Consider the following 12,855-nt stretch of genomic DNA (forward strand, 5'->3'; position numbering starts at 1 on the left):
TTAGAACTGTTGTTTAGAACTGTTGTTTAGAACTGTTGTTTAGTACTGTTGTAGGGAACTGTTGTTTAGTACTGTTGTTTAGTACTGTTGTTTAGTACTGTTGTTTAGAACTGTTGTTTAGTACTGTTGTTTAGAACTGTTGTAGGGAACTGTTGTTTAGTACTGTTGTTTAGAACTGTTGTTTAGAACTGTTGTTTAGAACTGTTGTTTAGTACTGTTGTTTAGTACTGTTGTTTAGTACTGTTGTTTAGAACTGTTGTAGGGAACTGTTGTTTAGTACTGTTTTTTAGTACTGTTGTTTAGTACTGTTGTTTAGAACTGTTGTTTAGTACTGTTGTTTAGAACTGTTGTAGGGAACTGTTGTTTAGTACTGTTGTTTAGTACTGTTGTTTAGTACTGTTGTTTAGAACTGTTGTTTGGAACTGTTGTTTAGTACTGTTGTTTAGTACTGTTGTTTAGTACTGTTGTTTGGAGCTGTTGTTTGGAGCTGTTGTTTAGTACTGTTGTTTAGAACTGTTGTTTAGTACTGTTGTTTGGAGCTGTTGTTTGGAGCTGTTGTTTAGTACTGTTGTTTAGAACTGTTGTTTAGAACTGTTGTTTAGAACTGTTTAGAACTGTTGTTTAGAACTGTTGTTTAGAACTGTTTAGAACTGTTGTTTAGTACTGTTGTTTAGAACTGTTGTTTGGGACTGTTGTTTAGTACTGTTTAGAACTGTTGTTTAGTACTGTTTGGAACTGTTGTTTAGTACTGTTGTTTAGTACTGTTGTTTAGAACTGTTGTTTAGTACTGTTGTTTAGAACTGTTGTTTAGAACTGTTGTTTAGTACTGTTGTTTAGTACTGTTGTTTAGTACTGTTGTTTAGAACTGTTGTTTAGTACTGTTGTTTAGAACTGTTGTTTAGTACTGTTGTTTAGTACTGTTGTAGGGAACTGTTGTTTAGAACTGTTGTTTAGTACTGTTGTAGGGAACTGTTGTTTAGAACTGTTGTTTAGTACTGTTGTTTAGAACTGTTGTTTAGTACTGTTGTTTAGTACTGTTGTTTAGTACTGTTGTTTAGTACTGTTGTTTAGTACTGTTGTTTAGAACTGTTGTTTAGTACTGTTGTTTAGTACTGTTGTTTAGAACTGTTGTTTAGTACTGTTTAGAACTGTTGTTTAGAACTGTTGTTTAGAACTGTTGTTTGGAACTGTTGTTTGGAACTGTTGTTTAGTACTGTTGTTTAGTACTGTTATTTAGAACTGTTGTTTAGAACTGTTTAGAACTGTTGTTTAGAACTGTTGTTTGGAACTGTTGTTTAGTACTGTTGTTTAGTACTGTTGTTTAGTACTGTTGTTTAGAACTGTTGTTTAGAACTGTTGTTTAGAACTGTTGTTTAGTACTGTTGTTTAGAACTGTTGTTTAGAACTGTTGTTTAGAACTGTTGTTTAGTACTGTTGTTTAGTACTGTTGTTTAGTACTGTTGTTTAGAACTGTTGTTTAGTACTGTTGTTTAGTACTGTTGTTTAGAACTGTTGTTTAGTACTGTTGTTTAGTACTGTTGTTTAGTACTGTTGTTTAGTACTGTTGTTTAGAACTGTTGTTGTGGATGAAATTATTTTTGTATTTTGATGCCTATGATTGGGGTTAGGATTAGGGGATGGTAAACTGATCCTAGGTCTGTATCTACAGACAACGTCTAGGGTTCCAGAACTGGTAGACTGAGGGAGATGGTGGTCGGGCCTAAATCAATAGTCCACAGAAAGAACTGCTCTCTGAGTGGGACAGATCAGCTTTCAGATACATACACCAGTCTCTATCTCTCTCACTGTGTACATTCTGTTCTCTCTCTCCCATCTCCTATACCTCTCCGTTCATCTCACCAATTCCCTCCATACCTACCTCTCTTTCACCAATCCCCTGTCTCTTTCTGCTCTCTTCTCTCCACTCATAACCTTCCTCCTTTTTCTCCCACTGTATATTTAAAGATCAAAACAGGACAAGCGAATGTTTGGGCTGAGTGCCAGATTAAACAATATGAAATGAAAATAAACTACCTCCCCTCCCTCCCTTACGTTTTCCCTCTCTCCCTTTCCCACTCTCCTTCAGGCTCCTTGTATAACCCTGTGGACTGCAGTGCCCTTATGGCGGGCAGGTAGGGCCGGAATGAGGCAGGCAGGGCTGGAATGAGTCAGGCAGGGAGGAGGGCAGGAAGGAATGGAAGTAGAAGGGCAGGTAGGGATGCAGGGGAGCAGGGCCAGTACGAGGCAGGCAGGTAGGAGGGCAGATAGGGGAGCAGGACCAGTACGAGGCAGGCAGGTAGGAGGGCAGATAGGGGAGCAGGACCAGTACGAGGCAGGCAGGTAGGAGGGCAGATAGGGGAGCAGGGCCAGTACGCGGCAGGCAGGTAGGAGGACAGATAGGGGAGCAGGACCAGTACGAGGCAGGCAGGTAGGAGGGCAGATAGGGGAGCAGGGCCAGTACGAGGCAGGCAGGTAGGAGGGCAGATAGGGGAGCAGGACCAGTACGAGGCAGGCAGGTAGGAGGGCAGATAGGGGAGCAGGGCCAGTACGAGGCAGGCAGGTAGGAGGGCAGATAGGGGAGCAGGGCCAGTACGAGGCAGGCAGGTATGAGGGCAGATAGGGGAGCAGGGCCAGTACGAGGAAGACAGGTAGGAGGGCAGATAGGGGAGCAGGGCCAGTACGAGGCAAGCAGGTAGGAGGGCAGATAGGGGAGCAGGGCCAGTACGAGGCAGGCAGGTAGGAGGGCAGATAGGGGAGCAGGGCCAGTATGAGGCAGGCAGGTAGGAGGGCAGATAGGGGAGCAGGGCCAGTACGAGGCAGGCAGGTAGGAGGGCAGATAGGGGAGCAGGACCAGTACGAGGCAGGCAGGTAGGAGGGCAGATAGGGGAGCAGGACCAGTACGAGGCAGGCAGGTAGGAGGGCAGATAGAGGTGCAGGGCCGGTACGAGGCAGGCAGGTAGGAGGGCAGATAGGGGAGTGCGTAACACCAGGGACATGCTGAATATCGAATCACCTTTCTTGGCTGCTGCTCAGAATTCCGCTCAACTCTCACTGGAGACTGATGTATAAGAATTTGAGGATATTAAAGCAACTAATCCCTGCATTACCATGAATCACCTATTGACCCAATATATATAAAAAACACTGCCTAAATAACCAAATTAGATACATAACGTGACATTATTAGCATGTAATAACATAGTTATTAGTTCAAGTAGTTAACAGTATCAATAGCAAAAAATAGTAACGGGGGTAATAAATCTGACTAGCTAGTTACTATAGCCCTTATAGCATAGTATATGCAAAGTTTATTCAGGAAGAGGTTTATACTTGCAGTCAGTGTGAAGCACAATAACTCAACAAAGGTACCCATAATTATTCACAAGTTATCGAACAGCAGTAGGGCCTAAACAGGTCAAAGTTTATACACAGGTGTGGTAAGACCATTTGAAGTGCAGGCAACAATTATAATGCATTGTTAATGGCTAGCTAAACTAGCTCAATCAGAATCTCTGCGAAATAAACAAAGAACCTGACATTCAATTGTTTAGCTGGCTAGCCTACATTTGTCGACTGGCTGGCTATGGAACCTACCTTTTCAAGTCCACGCTATGTGCACATTTCTGTCAGCAACATCCAAGTCCTCTCGCTGGGTTCATGCTGCTGTTTGAGTGTTGATGACACGCCTGCCCTGGTTAGTAAGGCCACGGAGGTAGAGGATACAGGCAGGCACTGTGGATGCGCCGTGCTGATACACAGACATGCTGGCGAGGTGAAAGAGCTTTTCTTTCTCCAACCAGGGAGAGAAACAGGAAGGAGGGGCGATGCTTACTTCGACCACCCTCCTACGCATATTCAAGCAATTTTTATAATTTCATCTCATGAGGAAACAGACTATCCTCTTTGTCATCTCGGGGAGAGATTTTATTTTTATTTTAATTATTCAAAAATCTCGACATCTAATTATTACAGTTTGGGGAACTTTTGAGTGTCCCTTTTTTGTCACCATAATTTCACAAAACCTCCCGCCTCAATATTGCATTTGAAGGTTATTATTGAACAACAGCCTTTCAGCCATGTGCTTTATATTATTTATCTCATAGCGCCCCCTGCTGTCGCTGGTCGGTAACAGCAACAGCCTATATTTTGGGGCGCAACATCAGCACCAAAGCTGCAGCGATTTTTTTCTATCTCAACACATACACTATAACGTTTGACTACAATGGCCAAAACTGTACAAATAAGCACTCTCATACAACCATATTCCTCAAACACACACACCTTTCTTCATCATCAAATTACAAATCAATAGGCTACTAAAGCAGGAATCAGGAGGGGAAAATCTAGGGATATGTTGAGAAGGACAGAAGCAATGTAGAAGGACGAAGGGTAGGGACAAGTTTAGGAGAAAGAGAGAACACAGATAGATAGATAGATAGATAGATAGATAGATAGATAGATAGATAGATAGATAGATAGATAGATAGATAGATAGATAGAGAGAGAGAGAGAGAGAGAGAGAGAGAGAGAGAGAGAGAGAGAGAGAGAGAAGAGAAGGACAGAGGAGGACAGGGAAGATGGCTGACTTTCTCCTCCAGATGGGCAGCCTTCTCTTATAACAGCTAGAGATTGAGTTTGCATGTCCTTGGGGAATGACTTCAGGCCCAGTTCCATTGCCTCCAGACCGGGCGCCATCTTGTTCTCCAGACAGAGCCCATTGGAAGAGCTGGTACAGAGCCTCGCCTACCATAGCTCCCAAGAATGGGGCCACCAGGGACACCCAGAACCTATTAAAAAAAAAATCAATGAAACAATAAAAGCTGTGCTGTTATTAAACTATGTTTGAGTCCCGACACTCTTCGTGTGATATACATGTCGAAGGTGGTGGCCAAGACAGAGGCAAAGTTAGCAGACAGGTATCCCCCTTTACGTTCCTACTGGTGATGGTTTGGGCCATGGCACCTACGTCTGTCACCCTGATCCGTTTCACTTGTCCCTGTGATTGTCTCCACCCCCTCCAGGTGTCGCTTATTTTCCCCAGTGTATTTATCCCTGTGTTTCCTGTCAGCGGTTTTCCCATTCTCCTGCTTTTTGCATTTCTCCTATTTCTAGTCCTCCCGGTTTTGACCCTTGCCTGTTTATGGACTTTTAACCGTCTGCCTGACCATTCTGCCTGCCTTGACCTCGAGCCTGTCTGCCACTCTGTACCTCCTGAACTCTGTACCCGCCTGCCTGACCATTCTGCCTGCCTTGACCATGAGCCTGTCTGCCACTCTGTACCTCCTGAACTCTGTACCCGCCTGCCTGACCATTCTGCCTGCCTTGACCACGAGCCTGTCTGCCACTCTGTACCTCCTGGACTGTGATCTGGTTCTCACCTTTTGCCTGTCCACAACCATTCTCTTGCCTACTCCTTTTGGATGAATAAACACTGTAAGACTCCAACCATCTGCCTCCTGTGTCTGCATCTGGGTCTCGCCTTGTGTCATGATAACGCCAAACAACTGGACAGACACAACACAACATCCCAGGACCATATAGCATGAAAAAGAAAATGGCTGTGGTCGATGGTTACGGTCAGGTTGCATATATCAGAGGTGTTCTCACGACCATGATGTAGATTCCCATACACTCTGCTAGACGTTCTCTGCAGAGAGGCTTCATGTTAGAGCTCAACCAGCCTCGAGCCTTCTCCATCTGTCTCTCACACACCAACACACACCGCCTGGGATACTTAATACTGAGACCACAACACCGACCCTACACTCACTTACACACAATAAGACTGCAGCACTGACTCTACACTGAAATGTCCCAGACAAGCTCACACACAATGCTAATACAACAGTGACGCTGCACACACTTCCAGGAGGACTGACTGAAACGACACTGATACTTTAACATTGACACTACTGCACTGAGACACAAGCAGGTGCAACTATCACGACCAAAGATGAACTAAAAACCTGATGTGTATAGAACTGCTACAGCTCTCTACCTGAGCAGATGAACCTCTCAGAACATGTGTATAGAACTGCTACAGCTCTCTACTTGAGCAGATGAACCTCTTAAGGCTAAACAGAATAAATAAAGTGATGAAATGAATAGATCAAATGGAGAGCAACACAAACCCCTGAGTGCTGTAACGCGTGGTTCCAGCACGTTCTCTGATGGGGTCAGAGGGCGACATCTACATCTAAAACACACAAAACCATGGATGCTCCACACCTTCTCACACTGTCTACAGGCAATGACAAAAAAGTCAACTTTCCAAAATGTCCAGTGTTTCCAGCTAGAGAGGGAGCGATGTGCTTGGATGTGTGAGGGAAATCTCCTTTTGAAGGTCAGAGGTAAAATGATACAACGTGTTACTTGCCCTGGAGAGAGGGAAAGATGGGGTGGGAAGGGAGAGAGATGGGGTTGGAAGGGAGAGAGAGAGGGAAAGATGGGGTGGGAAGGGAGAGAGAGAAAGATGGGATGGGAAGGGAAGGGAGAGAGAGAAAGATGGGGTGGGAAGGGAGAGAGAGAAAGATGGGGTGGGAAGGGAGAGAGAGAAAGATGGGGTGGGAAGGGAGAGAGGGAAAGATGGGGTATGAAGGGAGAGAGGGAAATATGGGGTGGGAAGGGAAGGGAGAGAGAGAAAGATGGGGTGGGAAGGGAGAGAGAGAAAGATGGGGTGGAAAGGGAGAGAGAGAAAGATGGGGTGGGAAGGGAAGGGAGAGAGAGAAAGATGGGTGGGAAGGGAGAGAGAGAAAGATGGGGTGGGAAGGGAAGGGAGAGAGAGATGGGGTGGGAAGGGAGAGAGAGAAAGATGGGGTGGGAAGGGAGAGAGAGAAAGATGGGGTGGGAAGGGAGAGAGAGAGGGAAAGATGGGGTGGGAAGGGAGAGAGGGAAAGATGGGGTGGGAAGGGAGAGAGGGAAAGATGGGGTGGGAAGGGAGAGAGAGAAAGATGGGGTGGGAAGGGAGAGAGGGAAAGATGGGGTGGGAAGGGAGAGAGGGAAAGATGGGGTGGGAAGGGAAGGGAGAGAAAGATGGGGTGGGAAGGGAAGGGAGAGAAAGATGGGGTGGGAAGGGAGAGAGAGAAAGATGGGGTGGGAAGGGAGAGAGAGAAAGATGGGGTGGGAAGGGAGAGAGGGAAAGATGGGGTGGGAAGGGAGAGAGGGAAAGATGGGGTGGGAAGGGAAGGGAGAGAGAGAAAGATGGGGTGGGAAGGGAGAGAGAGAAAGATGGGGTGGGAAGGGAGAGAGAGAAAGATGGGGTGGGAAGGGAAGGGAGAGAGAGAAAGATGGGGTGGGAAGGGAAGGGAGAGAGAGAAAGATGGGGTGGGATGGGAGAGAGAGAAAGATGGGGTGGGAAGGGAGAGAGAGAAAGATGGGGTGGGAAGGGAGAGAGAGAGGGAAAGATGGGGTGGGAAGGGAAGGGAGAGAAAGATGGGGTGGGAAGGGAGAGAGAGAAAGATGGGGTGGGAAGGGAGAGAGGGAAAGATGGGGTGGGAAGGGAGAGAGAGAAAGATGGGGTGGGAAGGGAGAGAGAGAAAGATGGGGTGGGAAGGGAGAGAGGGAAAGATGGGGTGCGAAGAGAGAGAGAGAGAGAGATGGGGTGGGAAGGGAGAGAGGGAAAGATGGGGTGGGAAGGGAGAGAGGGAAAGATGGGGTGCGAAGAGAGAGAGAGAGATGGGGTGGGAAGGGAGAGAGAGAGGGAAAGATGGGGTGGGAAGGGAGAGAGAGAGGGAAAGATGGGATGGGAAGGGAAGGGAGAGAAAGATGGGGTGGGAAGGGAGAGAGAGAAAGATGGGGTGGGAAGGGAGAGAGGGAAAGATGGGGTGGGAAGGGAGAGAGAGAAAGATGGGGTGGGAAGGGAGAGAGAGAAAGATGGGGTGGGAAGGGAGAGAGGGAAAGATGGGGTGCGAAGAGAGAGAGAGAGAGAGATGGGGTGGGAAGGGAGAGAGGGAAAGATGGGGTGGGAAGGGAGAGAGGGAAAGATGGGGTGCGAAGAGAGAGAGAGAGATGGGGTGGGAAGGGAGAGAGAGAGGGAAAGATGGGGTGGGAAGGGAGAGAGAGAGGGAAAGATGGGATGGGAAGGGAGAGAGAGAGATGGGATGGGAGAGAGAGAGATTGAAAGATGGGGTGGGAAGGGAGAGAGAGAGATGGGGTGGGAAGAGAGAGAGAGAGGGAAAGATGGGGTGGGAAGGGAGAGAGAGAAAGATGGGGTGGGAAGGGAGAGAGGGAAAGATGGGGTGCGAAGAGAGAGAGAGAGAGAGAGATGGGGTGGGAAGGGAGAGAGAGAGAGAGGGAAAGATGGGGTGGGAAGGGAGAGAGAGAGGGAAAGATGGGGTGGGAAGAGAGAGAGGGAAAGATGGGGTGGGAAGGGAGAGAGGGAAAGATGGGGTGGGAAGGGAGAGAGGGAAAGATGTGGTGGGAAGAGAGAGAGAGAGAGGGAAAGATGGGGTGGGAAGGGAGAGAGAGAAATATGGGGTGGGAAGGGAGAGAGGGAAAGATGGGGTGGGAAGAGAGAGAGAGAGGGAAAGATGGGGTGGGAAGGGAGAGAGGGAAAGATGGGGTGGGAAGGGAGAGAGGGAAATATGGGGTGCGAAGAGAGAGAGAGAGAGAGAGAGAGATGGGGTGGGAAGGGAGAGAGAGAAAGATGGGGTGGGAAGGGAGAGAGGGAAAGATGGGGTGGGAAGGGAGAGAGAGGGAAAGATGGGGTGGGAAGGGAGAGAGGGAAAGATGGGGTGGGAAGGGAGAGAGGGAAAGATGGGGTGGGAAGGGTGAGAGAGAGAAAGATGGGGTGGGAAGGAAGAGAGGGAAAGATGGGGTGGGAAGGAAGAGAGAGAGGGAAAGATGGGGTGGGAAGGGAGAGAGAGAGGGAAAGATGGGGTGGGAAGGGAGAGAGAGAGAGAGAGATGGGGTGGGAAGGAAGAGAGAGAGAGAAAGAGAGAGAGAGAATTTGGGCAGAAGCACAACCTTTCCTGAACAATGAAGCGATAGTTGTGTGAGTGAAGAGAGATAGGAGTGGAGAGCAACAATTGATGTCACTATCAGTGTGAGTAGGTCATGGTGGAGAGGGTAAACACTCTCACTGTAGGTCACATGTCACCACATCCCTGCCATCCGGCTGGACAACTTTCTGACTGCCCGCGGATGTCCGGATCGGGACCTGTCAGTTCCATCCCCCAGCACCTCTGCTCCGATGCCCATGGAGCTGGGAGGTGCTGCACTTAGGGCACCCGGACTAGGGGCCATTCCCTGCACCATCTGTGGCCGCAGAGGGCACACTGCTGGTCGGTGCTGGAGGGGTCCCTCAGGGAGTCGAGGCAGCAGGCAGGGCACTCTCGTGTCACCCCAGGTGAGTCGGCACCAGGCTCACCCAGAACCCACATTCCCGACATAAGGCGCAAGTAGATTCAGGTGCTGCTGGGAATTTTATTGACCGTTAATTTGCTCATAGTTTAGGGATTCTCCTTGTTGCTGTGGATATGCCCTTCCCTGTGCAAGCTCTATATAGTCGACCATTAGGGTCAGGGCTGATTAGGGAGGCCACCGCTCCACTAGACATGGTTACGCAGGAGGGTCATGAGGAGAGAATCAGTCTCTTCCTTATTGATTCTCCTGCATTTCACATGATGCTGGGCTTACCCTGGTTGGCCTGTCACCCCACTATTTCGTGGTAACAGAGGGCTCTCAATGGGTGGTCATGAGAGTGCTCAGGGAGGTGCTGTTCTTCCAACAGTCCGTCTGCTTCCTAGGGTACCGCATCTACATGTCAGGGGTGGAAATGGAGAGTGACCACATTTCAGCCGTGCGTAATTGGCCGACTCCCACCACAGTAAAGGAAGTGCAGCGGTTTCTGGGGTTTGCCAACTACTACCGGAGGTTTATCGGGGGTTTTGGTCAGGTAGCGGCTCCCATTACCTCACTGCTGAAGGGGGGACCGGTGCGGCTGCAGTGGGCGGCTGAGGCGGACACCTGAAGGCTCTGTTTACCTCGGCTCCCGTGCTGGCTCATCCGGAACCCTCTTTGGCGTTCATAGTGGAGGTGGACGCGTCCGAGGCTGGGATAGGAGCTGTGCTCTCTCAGCGCTCCGGTACACCACCAAAGCTCCGCCCCTGTGCTTCCTTTTTGAAGAAGCTCAGCCCGGCGGAGCGAAACGTGGAGGACCAGGAGCTGTTGGCTGTCGTCAAGGCTCTGAAGGCGTGGAGACATTGGCTTGAGGGGGCTAAACACCCTTTTCTCATCTAGACTGACCACCGCAATCTGGAGTACGACACAGTATGACACAGAGGAGCGGTCCATGGATCACACTCCCATACTTCCGGCCTCTTGCCTGATGGCACCAGTGGTGTGGGAGCTGGACGCGGACATCTGCTGGGTGTTACGCACAGAGCCCACTCCCCCCAGTGTCCAGCTAAGCACCTGTACGTGCTGTCTGCTGTCCGCAATCTATTGGGCCCACACGTCACCCTCCTCTGGTCATCCTGGTATCGATCGGACGTTGCGTTGCCTTAGTGCGAAGTACTGGTGGCCCACCTTGGCCAGGGAAGTGAGGGTTTATGTTTCCTCCTGCTCAGTGTGCGCCCAGTGCAAGGCTCCCAGGCACCTGCCTAGAGGGAAGTTACAACCCCTCTCTGTTCCACAATGGCTGTGGTCACACCTGTCGGTGGACTTCCTGACGGATCTTCCTCCCTCACAGGGAAACACCACGATCCTGGTCGTTGTGGATCGGTTTTCTAAGTCCTGCTGTCTCCTCCCTCTGCATGGTCTCTCTACGGCCCTACAAACTGCGGAGGCCCTGTTCACACACGTATTCTGGCACTATGGGGTTCCTGAGGACATAGTCTTTGATCGGGGTCCCCAGTTCACGTCCAGGGTCTGGAGAGCATTCATGGAAGGTCTGGGGGTCTCGGAAAGCCTTACCTCAGGTTTTCACCCCTAGAGTAACAGGCAGGCGGAGAGAGTAAATCAGGATGTGGGTAGGTTTCTACAGTCATATTGGCAGGACCGGCCGGTGGAGTGGGCGAAGTTCATCCCTTGGGCAGAGATGGCCCAGAACTCACTCCGCCACTCCTCCACTAAACTCTCTTCTTTCCAGTGCGTACTGGGGTATCAGACGGTTCTGGCACCGTGGCATCAGAGCCAGATCGATGCTCCTGCGGTGGACGAATGGTTCAAGCGCTCGGAGGAGACCTGAGACGCCACCCATGTGCATCTACAACGGGCCATGAGGCGGAAAAAAGCGAGTGCCGACCGTCACCGCAGCGAGCCCCCGGTGTTTGCACCGGGGGACCGGGTCTGGATCTCGACCCGAAACCTGCCCCTCCGCCTGCACTGCCGGAAGCTGGGTCCGCGGTTTGTGGGGCCATTTAAAATCCTGAGGAGACTGAACAAGGTATGCTACAGATTACAGCTTCCCCCAGATTATCACATTAATCCCTCGTTCCATGTGTCTCTCCTCAGGCCGGTGGTGGCTGGTTCACTCTAGGAAGCTGAGGTGTGGGAGATTCCTCCGCCCCCTCTGGACATCGAGGGGGCCACGGCATATGCTGTTCGAGCCATCCTGGACTCGAGGCGTGGGCGAGGGGCCTTCAGTACCTTGTGGAGTGGGAGGGGTACGGCCCGGAGGAGAGATGCTGGGTGCCGGTGGAGGACATCCTGGACTCAAGGCATTGGGCGAGGGGCCTTCAGTACCTCGTGGAGTGGGATGGGTACGGTCCGGAGGAGAGATGCTGGGTGCCGGTGGAGGACATCCTGGACTCGAGGCGTTGGGCGAGAGGCCTTCAGTACCTCGTGGAGTGGGATGGGTACGGTCCGGAGGAGAGCTGCTGGGTGCCTGTGGAGGGCGTCCTGGTCCCTTCGTTGCTGCGGGATTTCCACTGTCCCCATCCGGATCGCCCTGTGCCTTGTCCTCTGGGTCGTCCCTGAGGTCAGTGTCGGCGCGCTGCTGGAGCCGCGTGTCAAAGGGGGGGTGTTGTCACGACTTCCGCCGAAGTTGGTCCCTATCCTTGTTCGGGCGGCGTTCGGCGGTCGATGTCACTGGCTTTCTAGCCACCGCCGATCCACTTTTCATTTTCCAAATGATATTTGCACTTCTCCAGAAATAGCAGACTGAATTGCATTGCATTCGAGCAATGTAGGCATAACTTTTCACCATAAACCCATGGATGGTTAATCTTTAAAATAAAAGTTTTTTAAACCAACAACAATATTTCTTAATAGCTTATCTTGTCCCATGGCACTGTGCACTGTGTGCACATGTAGGCTTACATTTGATTTGATGTCTTTATGGGTAATATTCACTAGTCTATACAAAGAACTAGGCTTCTGTCAATTGCCGAAGATAGAGACCTGTACATCTATCTACCCTATAAACTAGATCCATTAGCCGTAAGCAGCACAAACACAGACCCATGGTCGCATGCATGCAGAAGCCCTAAATGTGCTCATAGAAAAGGCCTCAACTCCAGAAATGTATATACACAGGTTTGTAATTACTCATTCATAATTATTATGTTTTGTGCATGCAATATAAGGTGCCTATGAAATAACAGGAAACGATTATACTCAGGTGTTATTAGCATAAGGGCAACCATAAGATTTTCACATCGTAATAAAATTATAGTAAAATAATCATAATTTTGGTGGGGTTGTTTTCTGCAGCGCATTTCCATCATCCGACCTCAATAGGCAGATAAAGCACCTTCTCACACCACATGTGAATTCATTGTCTCGTGTGCATACCATGATCATCTAACATAATTATCCAGTTAGTCCAAAATAAACCTTGAATTCAAATGAAATGTTTGCTGATAATTATTCTCAAATCAAATCAAAGTTTATTTGTCACGTGCGCCGAATACA

General features: G+C 49.5%; 1 protein-coding gene across 1 annotated transcript in view; it reads right to left on the minus strand.

Moving 5' to 3' along the window:
• Positions 1 to 4,027, minus strand: part of LOC110518702 (phospholipid-transporting ATPase ID) — an 83,980-nt gene extending 79,953 nt beyond the window's left edge. Inside the window, exon 1 of the mRNA XM_090190167.1 lies at positions 3,595 to 4,027. The gene's annotated coding sequence lies outside the window, so the exon portion shown is untranslated. The remainder of the gene's footprint in view (positions 1 to 3,594) is intronic.
• Between the last annotated feature and the right edge of the window lie 8,828 nt (positions 4,028 to 12,855).

The sequence above is a fragment of the Oncorhynchus mykiss genome, chromosome 2, assembly GCF_057628025.1.
Source record: "Oncorhynchus mykiss isolate SJ-2025 chromosome 2, ASM5762802v1, whole genome shotgun sequence".
Taxonomy (NCBI): Eukaryota; Metazoa; Chordata; class Actinopteri; order Salmoniformes; family Salmonidae; genus Oncorhynchus; species Oncorhynchus mykiss.